The sequence below is a fragment of the Corvus kubaryi genome, unplaced genomic scaffold (assembly GCF_017639235.1).
Source record: "Corvus kubaryi isolate FWS band 111438036 unplaced genomic scaffold, C.kubaryi_AGA036_p1.0 133, whole genome shotgun sequence".
Lineage (NCBI taxonomy): Eukaryota > Metazoa > Chordata > Aves > Passeriformes > Corvidae > Corvus > Corvus kubaryi.
The window spans coordinates 3,115,314-3,131,778 of record NW_024580667.1 but is presented as its reverse complement, the minus strand read 5'-3'; the positions used below and the strand labels follow the sequence as shown (position 1 = coordinate 3,131,778).

The 16,465-nt window shown below is 40.5% G+C and overlaps 1 protein-coding gene across 15 annotated transcripts in view; it reads left to right on the top strand.

Moving 5' to 3' along the window:
- KDM6A (lysine demethylase 6A) overlaps positions 1-16,465 on the top strand; it is a 151,896-nt gene that overhangs the window by 1,190 nt on the left and 134,241 nt on the right. The gene's annotated exons all lie outside the window — the stretch shown is intronic.

Sequence of the window (16,465 nt, the reverse complement as noted above, 5' to 3'; positions counted from 1 at the left end):
GCCGAGCCCCGCGTCCCGCCCGCCGTCCCGGCTTGACAGGCAGCGGGGCGTCCCGCGGGCTGCGGCTGCCCTGCCCGGTGTCTGGAAAGAGGTGTTTGTCTCTGTGGAAAGTTGTTGGCCCTGTCATTTAGTTAAGTAATGGCTGCTCCTGTCGGCCCAAGATGGCCGGACAGGGAGGAGAAAGAGAAGGGGGGGGAGGTAAACACGAAACAAACACCGGGAGCGAATATGGGGAGCGTGGAGCCCCCGGTGAAGGCTGAGGGAAACTCTCCTGCGCATCCCAAGTTCTTTCTGGGCGCTTTCCTGCTGCTTTGCAGAGCCGGTGCCCTCCTTATCAACCTGTAGCACGTTCTGCTGCCCATCCGTGAGCTGCTGACAAAGGCTGTGCGGGCCGAGTGTCTGCCAGCTGTGCTTAAACACCAAACGCCAGGGAAACATTCGGGTAACAGAATAAGTGGAACTGTTTTTAAAATGCTACACGGCTGAAGCAAAGGGGACAGTGCTCCTCTGGTTCCTGCTTCCTGGCTTGTTCCTGTCAGTAGCCTGTCGTTTGACACTGCTCATCCCATTGTTGTGCCCGGGTTGTATCGTGGAGAATTTTTTTTTCTGCTGCTGGTTTTGGTTGATCTGAAGATTTGACTCCGAAGCATGTCGAGTTGGATAGCCTAGGCCTTTGCTTGTGTTTGGGTGTTTATTTCTGGCAGGATTGGAAAAGCTCAATGTCAGGACGTGGGGGGAGGGGGGAGGGATGGAAGGAAAAGCAAGTACACTTTCCTTTGTGCTTATATTAAAAAAAAAAAAAAGTCCCGTGGTTTCCTTTCGATTTTCAGAGTTATTTATAAGAGCACTTCTTCCCATTAATCAAAAAGGTAGGGGAGTGACATGTCAAACAGTTAAATAATGTACATTAACTGTTGGTGAACCAGAACTCATGTCTGCTCTGTGAATACTGCTGAGGCTATCGGAAATATTAGACTGAATCTGTATGGGATAGAGCTTAAGGATGCCAGATAGAAAATAAAAGCTTCGTATCTCATTAGATTGTGTGTCGCATAAAATCCCTGGGTTAAGTTTTATTTTGCGTACTGTAAAATTAAGTGATGCAAGAAGCAATCCAGCCTATTAGTTGAGTTTTGTGCCTCTCTTATGTATAATGCTTTTTTTTTTAATGCCAGTCAATTGTAATTTTAGTATATACAATCTGAAGTTGTGGGGCGTTTTGATAGTTTTAAAACACGTTTCCAGAAATACCATTGTATGTTCTTTTACTGTGTTAAGCTGCAAATCCATGCAGTGAATACTAAAAAAAACCCCTAGCAAACCAAATATTTTGCTATTTCACTTCAGTTTTTGGATGATGTTTTGTACAGTTATGAATTGCACAGTAACTCACAAAGCATGTTCTTTGTAAAACTTGTTTTTGAGAAAGGTAGATTATTTAAGGAAGTGGAGGGATTAAAACGTTACTGCTCGGTGCAGAGATGTTAAGAGGAATTTCTTGGCTTGAACCAGTTTCGGTTTTGTTTGTGCTTTTTACTTTGAGGGAACGTGCTTGTGTTTCTGTTACCGTTAAGTTGCTATTTTTAAGGTATTTTCTGCTTCATTCTTTTTCTGTGTGTTTGAAGCTTCATGCAATTTATGATCTATTGAAAGCTTTAGAACAATTAATCTAGCAGACCACTTTAATTCAATGTAGCAGTTATTTTTATTGTAGAAACTGCGTCCGAATATACGTGCAGTTAATTAATCGGTTTTGCAGTGATAGCAACAAAATGTTTCCTTTTGTGCATGGAGCAACAACAGCTAACAAAGACCCTAGACTCCATAATTATGAAATCCTGACTGACTGATGTAAGAATCTACAAGGCAGCGCGTTACTGTGTGAGATTTATGTGCAAGCGTAGCAGGTAAGGAAAACCATTGAGTCATGTTTCCAGAGGAATCCTTCACAAAGGCAGAAATTTATCAGTGCTCCCCTCCATGCAAGAGGAGCACACCCGCTATTGAACCTTTTCCAGAGGCTTCCAGGCTGTAGCAGTGAGTGCTCTGTGGGGCCTGGCAGCACTCCCTGGTTACCTGTGGTTGAGGTGGCAGGAGCAGGGTACCTGTCTGGGGAGACTGATGGGATGCCCTGGGTTGTAAGTGTTTGGGGAACAGCTCTGTTCCCTGCCTGGGTACTTGTGCAGCAGGAGTCTGTGGGCTTAAATTTGGTGCCTGGGTGCAAGAAGACACTACTTATTTTTGGTGGGGTTCACTGAGGTGTGCATCGGCTTGGAGGGGATTGCAGGAGGCCTTTGCAGTAGGAAGTTTGGTTTAATGAAGCCACACCCTGACAGGATTTAAGAAAACTGGGATCTTTTTGAGGGATGGAGGAAGCTTTGTGTCTAGAGCTTTAATTTCATTGTGGGTTCTATTCATGCTCCAGGTCTGCAGTCCCCCCTTTTTGGCAGTTTTGCTTTGTAGGATGTATGGGCTGTAGTATTGTGAACTAAGCTGAGCCCTGCTGCTGGGTGTAGCAAATCAAAAGGGAAGATAAGACATGAGTTCTATACAATGTTATGAATTATTGAAGGTATATATTAAGGATCAGGAATATTGTAATGTTGCCCCATGTACTGGATACGTGATAAGCCAAAGAAACTTTCCTGTAATGGTGTACATGCTGTGAGTATGTGTGACAAAGGAATGGAATTTTCTGTTGCCAAAAATTTTGTTTATTTTGCAGAAAAAAGGAGCTTGAAAATCACAGTTTGCAGTTAGTGTGGTTTTGGGGAAGAGGGGAGGGAAATTGGGAGATCACCTTTCAAACTGGTTGAAATGCTGGAAACCCAACGTAGTCAGTCTTGTGTAGGAGAAAGTGCCCACTGTTACGCTTCCGTAGTTGACAAGAACATTAACGTGAAGAGTAAAAAAACCCAAAACAAAAACCCTGCTGCTGTCTTGATGTCTCTTTCTCCCAGGAAGGCATTCTGGCAGGAGGTGAAGCTTAAAGATTACTTGGGGGGGGGGGGGCGGCCGAGGATATCCATTGTATTGGAAGTGAATTGCAAAGCATTTCCTTTCTCTTTCTTCCTTCATTTTCTTTCTTCCTTTTTTTTTTTTTGTTTTTGATTATGTTTCCAGTGTTTAGCCAAAGTTGACTTGATTGCAGTGACAAACCATCGTTTCATAAGCTGTAATTGGCATCTATACAGATGTGGGTTGATGTAGCTGGTCCGATGTATTATTGGGTATAAGATGCTTGTTAATTTCTATTCATTGAGTTTAATCAGTTTGTCATATCCTGTGGACAAAATCTGAAGCATATTTCCATTTAAAAGTATTGATGTTGAAGTCGATTTAGAGAGATGAAGTAGTTCCACACAATAAGCCATGTTTTAGTCTGTGTTACCTCTCTTGGTTTTGCGGCCCTTTTGTTTTCCAGCTGATTTTTAAAATGGTATTTCCTTTGTGTAAAGGCCACATGTGTTGACAAAATTAACAATGTGCTTATCTGTGCTTTTATGAAGCTTACAAATTCAGTGCACAGTGACAATATTCTTTCATTTTTCTTACATTTGTAGGTATTGCTTGTTTAAAAGTAGTTTTGGACAGTGTGAATTCATATATGTTGACTTTGTCCTTTTGGTGTTGACGTTAACGTTAATTTCCTACTAATCCATAATTAAATATTCTCAGTTTCATTTATAACAAATGGCTTGAAAAATAATTACGCAGGAAAACATTTTAGCAGGTTAGTCTCAGCGTAGTAAAGTGGTTTTGTTTCTTTTTTAATAACTTTGGAAACATTTTGGCTTGATTTATTTTCATCAAAACAAAGAAATATTGCTTGAAAAAGAATTAAGAGTGTTTGCCTTACATAATGGCAGTACTGGGAATTGAGAAACTGGGAATTGGTACCAGGAGACATTTGTAAGGCATTCCAGGAAGTGGGCAGCCTCTCTTAATTTCTGTAAATTTATGTTTGAGTTGTTCCTTTATGTTTGGTTTGTTGGGTTTTTTTTAATATATTGTGCATTCCCTATTGTTTATTGTCTACTGTACTGTCTGTCCTGTGGAGCAAGTTGAACTTGGATAAAAATTTTGTAAATTGTGTCATGGGTGGAACCGGTTTCCTAGCCTTTTTTGAAGGTGTCACTTTTTAAAGTGTGTTTATTGGAGAATTTTAACTGAGCCATACATAGATTTTTGAAAGATCAGTGGTTTTTTTGTATGCAGTTTGGCCTTTGTGTTAATAGGGTGCAGCTTTTTAGGATCCAGTTAAGGTGTAATGGGTGACACATTCTGTAGTTCATGGTTGTACCATGTTTGTACTTGGTAATTACAGCCATAGTGTATGTAATGGTTGTGTATCCTGGTACTTTAAACTTGGTTATAGATTTGCAGTATTTGTACTTCATCTGGTGTTAAAACCAGCTTTGTTTCAAATGGACATTACACAGTACTGTAAGTATGAAATGCTTAGCATGTTTTGATACTTTCACAACTAGTGTTCGAGGCTTTTTTTTTTCTTAAAATAGTGGGATTTTATTGCTCTAAACATATATCCCTGAATGTTTTGACTGTTCTTTAAGTGTAAAGTACAGTGTTGGTACTACTTTTTGAAGGCAAGAAAATTGATGAAGTCAGAAACATTGCACTTGTCATTTTAATGTGTTAATGAAGAGAGAAGGATGGATCTCATGTCCACAGACAACGTGCTTTTGTAGAGATGTAGTTAGGATTGCAGGGCACTTGGTGTGTTGGCATTTGCATTTCAGCAAGCTTTATATTCACTATCAAGAGACTATTAATAGGGAATATAATGTAAGAATTTTTTTTTTGTTGATTGCATGTTACATATTATAGCTTTTAAGTATTGCTCTACTAGTCTGAAGGCTGAAGTGGTCCATTTTTCTAAGTGGTACATGTTCATCAAGTTAAGGTAATTCATGCCCTACAGACTTTAATAATCAAACAGCCAAGGTGGGCAGTGGTTCAGGATGGAGTAGAGAGGGAAATAGTGCTGTATTTTAGCAGCCGAGGAAGAGAAGTTCTGATAAATTATTTAAATTTCGAAAGTGTGAAGAAAAACTGTGGCAAGTGTGGGACACAACTGTTTTCATTCCATTCCAGTAATTTAACCATTGATCCTTTTGTGCGTCGCGATAACCATGGCCTCTAGCTTTCAAATTTCTCTCTGGGTGAATCCAAATACAGTGTGTGAAGAAGGAATAGACAGACTAAAGCTTTGTCCGTGCATGGTATTATTCAGGTGTGCTTTCAGCATGGATCTGTGCCTCTTGCCAGCCTGCATAGCTGTTTGTTCACCGTAGTGGGTTGAGTGGACTTGGTAATTATAGAGGTAAAACTATCTGCAAATGTTGATACCATCTGAAGTAAGTGTTGAAAGCATCTTCTAAAAGCTATGCCATATGTCTGTTACACCGTTTTAGAAAAGAGTAGATGTTTCATGCTTGGATAACTTGGTGCGTGTAGAAACATTTGTTTTCATTATATTAGTGAGACGATACAAAATTGAAGAGTGTCATGGAAAATGTTTATGGCTATAAAGTGACTTTTTCCTGATTAACACTTGTCACAAGACTTTCCAGTACCATAATTATATGCCATGGCCCACTGTTTTTCTTTATCCCACTGACAATTAGGCAAACTTAGGTTCTGTCGAGAAATTAAGTTCTGGTTTCCAGCCTTACAGATTCATCAGTTAAACTTAAGGTCATTCTCAGATTACAGAACAAAAGTAGTTCTTCTTGGTCCTCACCTAGTAAAATTTTTGGATAATGGGAGTGATTTTGCTGTATCCTCAACAGTCTGAAAGGGAAGGAAATGTGTATATTTGTACTTGGAGAATACTTAAATAGCTGTGTAAAAACTAGTTACTGCTTAAAGGGCCTGGATGAGCTTCAGCAGAAATGAATTAAGGGATGGGCTGTGAGTGTGAGGTGAGTGCAGCACTGAGATGGGTGGCAGGTTTTAGTACTGGATCAGGTAATTCTAGGAGGCGAACCATTGTCCTGCTGATCCTGAATGCAGATAGGTACACGGATGCAGCTTCAGTCCTTTAGTGTCACACCTGCCTTGTATTTTACATTAAAAACTCACGTAAGTTACTTTTTTGTTTTAACTCGTTTTGGTGAAGTCCTGCAGCTGTGGTACTTGAAGCCTAAGGTTTGAGTAATTTGTTTTCACAATTAAACATTGAAGTGATGCTTATTAAACTTGATGTGTCATTATAGAGACCAGTTGACTTTTTGTAGAAAATGTTAGCAATGTTAATCTTGCAGAATGCTTATTTGTAGTTAAAACCAGACAGAATTGAAATAAGTGAGTCTTGTATGGAGCTCTGCGAAGGCTGCCAGGATTTGTATAGGTGCATATAAGAGGATAACCTTAGTACCTTGCAGAACGTTTTTGGTGTGAAGAAAGAAAGGAATTGTGTTTAATATAGTTTAATCTGAGTTTGTTGGATGAAGGAAGTTCAGTAAAGCAAGAGAAAATACTTAAATATTTATTACATGTTTCCGCTTTATGGATAAGCAGACTAAAGAAATAGCCATAGTAGAGTAATTCCTCTGTGGACGGGCTCTTTACAAGACTGGCCTGGTTAAATGTGGGTCTGTTCAAAGCTTGTTTTCAAGATGAGTTCTGCTGATACCCTCACAAGTAGATTGGGCCATTTGATAGTTTGCTTGTGGCCATTACAAAGTTTGTTGAACTGTACATTTCTAAAAATGAGCCTCTGTTTGTCAAAGTTTCTCTGTGGTTCAGGTATTATTCTTGATACTGAATACTATTCTTTCTATTTAAAGAATCATAGGAAGGTATTCCTTATGTACATAAAATACCATGTTAATGAACAAAACCCCCATTAAGCATATTTGGGAGTTGAAGAATATTATTTATCAGGTACTTTTACTTTGGAGTGTGAGAGGATGCATGGGTCACCATCAGAGCTGTATTGACGAATTACCTTCCTTTATGGTTCTTGGATTTGCTATGTGTAGCGTTCATGGCAGAAGCTTATTTAATTAAGATGTAGAATTAAGAGCTCATTTACAGTTTCGTAAAGGGAGTGACTGAAAGTGTGTGATGAATTACAAATAGAACACTGTATGTCTGCATATGAATTTCTTTTGTGGTAAGTTGTTAAATTAATTGTTGTTTGTTAAAATGGCTTTAAGTAATTTCCTTTCCTCACAGTGGCATTTGAGGATTATGATTCACTTCTCAATATTGATTGGTTATTAGTCTAAAGCAGACTGAATTGTGAATGTGCTTTTCATTAAATTTCTGCTTCCGTTTTGAGAATTTAAAATTCTGAACAATTTCAGAATATTGTTTGTAGCATTAGACAAGAGATTCATTGCAATAGCTTTTAGAACAGAGCCAAGAGATGTATTTTTTTTGTCGGAATTCTTCTGTTGTTTCCACTCTAGTCCATTTTAACTTTCTGTTTAAGCAGTGTTTTCATTATCTTACAATTTGAAAACTTACCTGCACAGGAGTACAGAGTAGAATGATGAATTGAAGTTAAGACTTTATTTTTAGGTATTTTTCTTCTAGGTAACAGAATTTTAAGTATTCTCTGTTGCTTCTCATATCTTTCAGTGAAACCATCTTTTGGTCTGTGGGATGGACCAGGCTGGAGAACTGTTTCAGATCAAAAATAACCTAGTAAAAATAGAAAACTCACTAGTTTTAAATAACCACTATTGAAGGTTAGTACTAAGAGGTTTTAGAAACTCAAAGAGCTGGTTTCTGGTTGCTCAGAGCTGAGTTGGGAGGGATTCCATGGGAGGCTTCCATGGAGGATAAAGGAGCTAGTGAGTGCTGGGAGTTCTTGCAGAACTCTCTTCTGGAAGCATGAAACCAGTCCATCCCCTTTAAATGGAAGGGAAGTAGGTGGAGTAAGAGATCCTCTTGACTTAACTGCAAGCTCCTGAGGCTGCTTAAAACCGAAAGAGGAGTGTACCAGGGATGGAAAAATGAGCAAATACCCACTGAGAACCACAAGGGCATTGCCAGAGCGTGCAGAGGTGCAGTTAGAAAAGTAAAAGCTCAGCTGGACTTGAAAGTGGCTGGAGATGTCAAAAACTACAGGAAAGGATTTTTCAGGATTATAAACAACAAGCGCAAACAGAGGAAAATGCTGGCCGTCTGTTAAACAGGAGAGGTGAATCAGTTGCCAACAATGCTAAAAAGCCAGAGGTTTTCTGCACTCTTTCACTTCTCTCTTTACCAGCACTCTTGGGCCCCAGACCTTGGGAACAAAAATCCAGTTCCATGTGCAGACCTACTGTCAGTGAAGGAATTATTGGTGTGTGTGAACTATTGCAGGAACTTGACCCCTACAAATTAGCCATCTGAGGGTGTTAAGAGAGCTGGCTGGATACTGTTGGGAGGCTGCTCTCCATAATCTTTGAGAAGTCATGGGGATTGGGGAATGTTCCAGAACACTGGGAGAAGGCTCATGTTGCCCCACCTTCCAGAAGGGTTTAAACAAGAATGCACTAAATTATCAGCTCATCAGTCTTACTTCGGTCCCAGGGAAAGTTATGGTACGAATCCTCCTGGGGGCTGTCACAAGTCGGATGAATCACATGATTGGGAAAAGGTGGCACAGATTCACCAAGGGCAAATCATTCTTGGCAAAACTAACTGCCTCCTAGCACAGAGTAACCTGCTTTGTGTGTATGGAACTAGTGGTGGGCATTGTCTTCCTCAGATTCAGGTCTTTCCATGCAGTTTCCCACAGCCTTTTCCTGGAGAAATTGGTGTGTTGTGTTCCAGACAAGGGATCTGTGTGTGTATGGGAGCTGGCTGATGGGCAGCACCCAGAGCAGGGTGGGAAATGCTCCTTCTTAGACTGGCTGCCTGTCACAAGTGGGGTCCCCAGAGATTGATATTGGGTCACTGTTCAATACTGTCATAAGTGATCTGCATGGAGGGATGAAGTGCACCCTCATGAATTTTGTTGAAGGTACCAAATTGAGTGGGGAAGTGGACCTGCAGAAAGGAGAGCTCCCCTGCAGAAAGTCCTGGATAGGTTGGAAGAATGTGCTGATGAGACCTTAAAAAGTTCTGCAAAGACAAAGGTATCATATCTGGGAGAACATGACCCAGGGGTGCAGTGCAGTCTGGGAAGCAACTCTGTGGAAAGGGACCTGAGAGTCCTGGTGGATTTGGCCCAGTAAAAATGAGCAGTGTGCTGCTGTGGCAAAGGGAGATGCTGGGATGTTGGATGCTGTATCCAGTGGGAGGCTGAATTGCATCAACAAGGGCATCCCCAACAAAGACAAAGGAGTAATCATTGCACTCTACTCAGCACTGGGCAGGCTACGCCTGGAATATTTGTGTGCAGTTTTGGTGCCCACTAAACAAAAAAGGTGTGGCCAGGCTGGAGAGGGTCCAGAGAAGGGCTACAAAGATTATCAAAGGACTGAGCAGCTGCAGTGTGAAGAATGGCTGGGAGATCCTGGTTTGTTCAGCCTTGAAAAAATAAGGCTTGGGGGGACGTACTATCAGCATGTTCCTGTATTTAAAGGGTGCCTACAAAGAAGATGGAAACTCCATTTTTACAAGGAGTTACATTGATAAGACAAGATTTAATGGGTACAAGTTACTCTTGGGGACTAACTTCCTAATGAACACAGTAAAAACTCACAGAGAGAACAGTCAGCCATTGGAATAATGTCTCCAGGGCAGTGGTGGATTCTCCAGTGTTGGACACTTGCAAGATGGTGCTGGACAGAGCACTGAGCCAGCTTGTCCAGCCTGTGCTTTTGCCAAGAAAGGTTGGAATAGATGATTGTTCATGTTAAAGGAGAAACTGCTGCTTGAGCATTCTCACACCATTCAAGGAGTCACATGCACGCCACGTAAGACTGTATTTAACTTCTGGGTCTGGAGTCCCTTTGCAGCAGGAGTGTCCAGTGAGCCTGCTGATGGATGGGTGCCCCTTGCAGCTGCTTGCTCATACAGACTCTTGGACATACTTCCTCCTTTGAGCTTGACCTTGAGTTTTGTGCAGCAGAGACTCGGGCATTGGATTGGTAAAAATAAATAATTTAATGGAGTGGTACAGCAGCAGGTCTTGAGCTGGGTGCCTGCAGAGGGGGACCCAGAACAAAGAATTCCATGGCCTTTTATAGCATTTTTGTGCCCTTACATTGAGGTATTCTCTGATTCTGTGAATGTTCATTTGGCAGACTTAAAAAGCTGTGCATGGTGCTTTGAGAAGGAGATTTGGGTGGCTGGGGTGGGTCTTGGTTGGTGTGACACTGTTTCTGTAAGGAATATTTATAAAACTATTACTCCTTATTTTCTTATGGAGAATGGAATTACCTCTTTTGGAAGCAGAGGTTGCCAGGACTAGATTGCATAGAATCACAGAATGGTTTGGGTTGGATAATACTGTCCAGTTCCAACTCTCCTGCTATGGGCAGGAACATCTCCCATTAAACCAGGTTGCTTAAAGCCCCATTCAGTCTGTTCTTGAACACTGCCAGGGATGGAACATCCAGAGCTTCTCTTTCTTCATGGAGAGGAGGGATGGAATGGGTGCGGTGACTTGCCTTCGTCGCTCTCTGTAAGGGAAGACCATGTGTTTTGTGAAGTTACACTGCCAGAAGCAGGTGTGGGACAGGTTCACATCTGAACGTGTGAGCAGCAGCAGAGAATGCCAGAATGTATGTAAGAAGGACTATATAGGAGAAAACTCTGAATGAAGGAAAGATCCTGAGGGATCTAAGTTGAGTGCTTCATGAATTATGTTTGAACTTATGACTGCTGAAAATCAGGCCACTGTTTGGTTTTCGGGAAGTGGAGAAATGAAGCAGTCTTTTGGGAAGGCTTTTCAGAAAATAGTGTTATAATAAAAGCAAGACATTTTCTGTTAAAGGAAGTGGAAGAAAGGTTGCAGAAGGATACTTAGATGTGAGGAAGAGTAGGAAACCATGGAATTGAGTAGGTGACTTAGTGATGCAGACCATTTTGGGGCTGAGGGGAACAGCAGTGTGATTCATAGTGTTTTTATTCTTTCCAGAAGCTACCTGAATCTTGTGCCTGGTTACCATCTAAACATTACTGCTAACTTAAGTAGCATTTAAGTGTTTGATGGTGCTGGGGCCTGCCTCAAAAGATTTGAAAAATAAGGTAAACAGGAACCAAATGGAGATAACAAAATTGCAGAGTTTGTGTCGGGTGTGAAAAAGCTTAGTAAGAGTTACATGCTCTTAAGTTCTGAGTATAACAGAACTCTCTCCCGTTTTTAAAATAAAAGTAAGATGTTGGCTGTGTTTTCTATGTCTTTGTCTTAGACTGCTGCTTCCCTTTCCCCTCCTTATCCCTCAAGGAAGGAACAGTAAAGAAACCATAGCTTCTGCTCTTTCCTCAGGGTGAAAATGAAGGCCAAGAACTCTCATGTGTCTCTCATGACATGTTTTGCTGCCTTTAGATTTGAAGGATAAAGAAAGCTGAGCAAGTGTGGAAGATACAGATGGATATGTTGAAAGGAATAGTTGAAAGTGTGGAATTGAAAGCCTGTGTAAGGGAGAATGATGCTGATCTAGAGAATTTAACTGTGCAGTTTAATACAACAAAGTGTAGAAAGAGTGTAAGATAAAGTGGAAGGAAAAATGGAGAACATCCATTATATAACATCATAAAGCTTGTCAGAAGTAACCTCTGGCAGGAGAGAAAAAGTGGAATGATTTTGGGAAGAATAAAGAGCTGCAGAAATTATGTACATTGGTTGGTAAACTTTAATGGAGCTTCTGGGCATGTTACAAATACAATAACCAAGGGTAGATTTTATACACCATGGTTCTCAAAGCTTCATATGTTCTTAGTTTCTGGTGTGGTGCACAAAAATGTGTTGTTTTCTGAGGATTTTTAATCTCTCCTGGGCTTTAATGGTTGGAAGGGCAGAACTTTTGAATTTGTGATTTTGTTAACTTGTAAGTTTTCAAAAGTGGGAGACTACAAAATTCTGAAGGACTATCAGATTTCAAGTGTTACCTGTTAAAATTATCAACAAATAAGGCTTAAGGGTCTTTTTTGCTACTGGAAAAATGTTTTTTGCTTGATTTTAAACAGAAATGAGTGTTCATTTGTTCCTTTTTTAATTCAGAGGAAAGAGTGAGTATAGCTTTTACTCCTTATAATTTCTGAAAAATAAATTATAGTAAGAAGCTGTATAGCTAATTTTGAATCAGAACAGCGCATACTTCTGTACTCTCTGCTTAAGAGGAAAATACTAAAAAAAAATATTGTGCATGGAAACGAAACTGGGAGCATCAGGTGGTACAGAGATGTGTATCTGAGCCAGCCTTTTCTGGTGCCTCTATGAAACCCCTCAAGTAGACTTAGAATAATGGAATATCCTGAATTGGAAGGGACCCACAAGGATCATTGAAGTCCAGCTCCTGGCCCTGCCAAAACCAAACAACACCAAAAATCCCACCCTGTGCCTGAGCCTAGATACACATCCTATCTTTAGTATAAGAGCACATGGAATTTAACTAAGAAGTTACATTTTTGTAGTTGAGGGCTTTCTTAACTGTAGTTGCTGTGTGGAGGAAATTCATTGTTGAAATGGCTTTAATGCCTCCTGGTTCTATATGGGGAGGATTTGGAGGTGTTTATGCTTATAGCAGAGTTAATTTTTGTTGCCTAGGTAAGATGAGATCGCAGAACCCGTCAATCTGTGTTAACTAATGAGCAGAATTAGGTCTCATTTTCTGCCTTTAAAGGTCTTTGTTAACTTACAAGTTCATGTGTTAAAAATTTATTAGTTCTGACAGTTTTCTGGGATTAGTTATATACTGTCCATCTTTGCTGAATTGGTGGGATTTTTTTCGCTCTACAGTCTTAGTACAAGTAATTTTTAGAAGTTTATTTGACATAAATAACTTGAAAGAAGTGCTAATGGTTGAACGGAAATCTGGAAAGGAGACATTTGCTATGTTAAAAAAGGTGGAGAGCGCAGCAGAAGCTGCACTGTAATATGGAAATACATTGGAGGCAGATGTATTTGGGACAGGTGAAAGAATTGTGGAAGATGGTGTAAGGGTTCGTTAGGTAATTGTGGATGGTGGGGATACGATCATTGCGTAGGACTGTGATGCCTGATCTTGGAGATTGTCTTCAGTTAATCTGTGAGTGTAGATGAGTTCAAACTCTGTGAGGAAAAACGTGGAATTGGAATGTTGCAGTCCGTTTATTCCCTGCCAGTAAAAACGCTGTCATCTTAAATTGTGTTTTTATTTATTATTTGATTTTCTTTCGTGGTGGTGGCTTGTTTTTTGCTTTTGAATGGTAGAATGTTTTCCTGTAGTGCCAGTTGCAAACTTGGAGCTTGCTCGAATTGTGGCCAAAAATCTGAGAACAATGAAGACTCCATTATGTGCAGTGAGAAAGGAACGTTTGTACTACTTGCTTTTAATTGCTAATTAAGCCAAGTCCTCAGTAGTTTGAAAGAATGGAATAGTTTATGCCCTCTGCTTTAGACCATTTGCTGCTCGGTTGTGGAGAATGATGGAAGGGGTGCTTTTTATTATGATTTCTGGATGAAAGTGAAAATGCATAAGAGCACTCATTTTTCACAAGCAGCTCTCAGGATTCAGGGGATATGTGGTGCTTGTGGAACTGAGGAACAGTTTAGGACTTCTGTGCTGCTGGAGAAGGTCAGGCAACATCACCTGCCCCATCCTCAGCACTCTGGGTTTTGCTTGACTGCTCTGCTTCAGTTTCTGTATTCAGTTCAAAGGTAATTTTTATTTTCCAGACAAGCAGCAGGGATATTCTAGAAAAAGCCTGTTCATCTTTTGAGATTATTTTAATTTGTTATTGATTATTATTTTATCATTCTTAAGATCAGAGAATGAAGCTGCCTTAATAGAGTGCAGCACTGGTTCCAGTGCATTAGTACTCACTTACTTTAAATATTCTCCAGTACAGGTAGGTAGGAATTTCTGACTCCGGGAAACTGTGCTTCCAGAGGGATTGGTAAGCAGATATGCAGATTTACCAACTGAAACAGGAAAACAAGTTTCAACTACAGGTCATTTCACAACTTTCTCCTCAGGGCTTTCTCACTTCCACAGCCAGAACTCAAAAATGGAACAAACTGATTTAGAGCAATTCATTAATGAGTAGCTTAAGGTCTGTCAGGCTTCAGACAGCTGGAAAGGAGAAGGAACACACTCCTGCTCCAGTGGCTTCATTTTCATGATTTTTCTGCAGTTTTTGAGAACCTTTCCAGATTCTTTTCATGTCATGGCTGAAATGAACTCATTCTCATGAGGAGATTGCCTTTTTACCTTGGCACCTTGTTTGCCAGTGATTTCTTTTTCTAAATAAAAAAAGTAAAATTGCTATGGAGTAGTACTTAGGGGTACCTGGGTTTAAGAAGGTGTGTGCTGTCAAATTTGGACAACCTCTTGGTGCTGATGCTCCCATGTGGGGCTCCCACTACAGGCTGTACTCCTGTAGCTGTGCTGGCATTTCCTCTGCTCTGACAAGAGTTTCTCTGTTGGCATTGCTGCGCCATCACCTGCAGCGTCAGAATCAAACCCCCCTAGAGCTCTCTGCTGCTGCCATAGTTGAAGGGTTGTACCAAGGGGTGTGATTTGCTTACCCTCGTGTCTGGACGTGGTGGAGCTGGTTTTTGTGAAGCAGCAGTGATGTCTGCAGCTGGGGCCTTCATGTGCTGTTGGGGTACTACTTGTGGGAAATGAGTTTTGTGAACGAGAACTGCAGTGTGAGAGGAATGACCATTATTGTTTAGGTGGCAGGTAGAAAAACATTATTAAATAGCAGATGCATTCATAAGATGATGCAGCATTTATGTAACTTCATAGTGCTTGTTAAATTGGTAATTCATTTAAGTAGAAGAAATTCACATTTTCCTAGAAATTAACAGACACTGAACAAGTAGGGGAAGGTACTGTGATACTGCCTCTCCTTCCACAGTCAGAAAAAGGAGTCGATTTAGTTGCTACTTCTGAATAATTTTTGTTCTTAGTGTCAAGGTGAATTCTATTTCTCCCTGAAATGCACATTTGAAGTGAAATGTTGCATTTCCTTCCTGCACATAAATCAGAATCTTGGCATGTGGTTGGACCTCTTGCTTTTGCACATAGTACTTAAAGGAAGATTCCCTTAGTTTTGGAGAAGGAATACCTTTTGGGAGGCACAGTTGCACAGCACCTGGGATTCAGCTGAAGTGAGAGGTAAAATTCCCATTGCCAAGTGGCATTTACCATAGAAAAGTGCCCATGGGGGTCGTACCTACATGTCTCTATGAGGCTGTAAATCTGTGTAAGTTATCTTGTCTTTGAGAGAAGCTCCATTGCTGGTGTAATGTTGCCATCCTAACCTCCCCAGCAAGTCAAAAGATTAATTTTTTTGTGTCCCCTATCATGTTGTTGTTGTCCCCCATCCACAGCATTTTTAGCTCTGGTTATCTTAAATTCTGCATGCACCTGGCTTCCTGTCACGTAAGTGTCATGATGTGTGTGGTGTCAGTCATAAGTGTGCATGTAGTGCTCTGAAAAGATGTAGGTGAGTGGGAGACAGTCATTAATTATAGAAAAAAATAGTTTCAAACTGTTTATTTTCAGTAATACTAAATTCTCCACCTTTCCTCAAGTCTGCTGCTATACTTTGCTATTAATGTACGAATAAATATATGAAATTAACCTAATTAATTGTAATAGCACATCTTAATATATACATATCTTAGAATGATCCTCAGTAGCTTTCTCTTGGATACTGTCATACACGTATTTAGTATTTTATTTCAGTGCATGTAGCCTGCATTATCTGTGGGGAAATCCCTTTAATTTAGTGTCATCTACTTTTATGCAAGCAGACTGCAAAGACTGTTCTGTCTGAGCTCTTAGAGGTTCTTGTCCTGTGTTCTCAATGAAGGAAATGTTGAGACTCTTTACAAGTCCCTGAGAGGAGCTTTTAGCCAGGTGGGGGTTGGACTCTTTTCCCAGGGAACCAGAATTGGTCTTTTCCAACCTTAAACAATTCTCTGATACCTTGGGCCACATCATTAAATGAGGAAGTTGTTTTATGCTTATCTTCTCACATACTTGACTACTATAACCAGTAGAAGGAGGATCTCCCAAGATTTTGGGAAGTAGCCCATATTTGTGACATGAATATTCCTATTAATTGTTCAGTGTAAATATAGGCTTCTAAAACATGAAAGATTTTGCTTCCGTCGGGCTGTATAGGAGGTGAAGGAAAGACCAGAGGATGGAGGCTTGCAATGCTAAACTTGGGTTAAGAAGCCATCCCTTAGGGGGAATTCCACCCTGTAATGGAATTTTTTTTTTCTTTTTGTTTTGAGGCTGCTCTAAATTGCAAGCCTCCTATATCTGATGCTTGCCTCACCTGGAGATCTGTAGGTCAGATACAAACTCACCTATTTGTTGCATCTGGCACATGA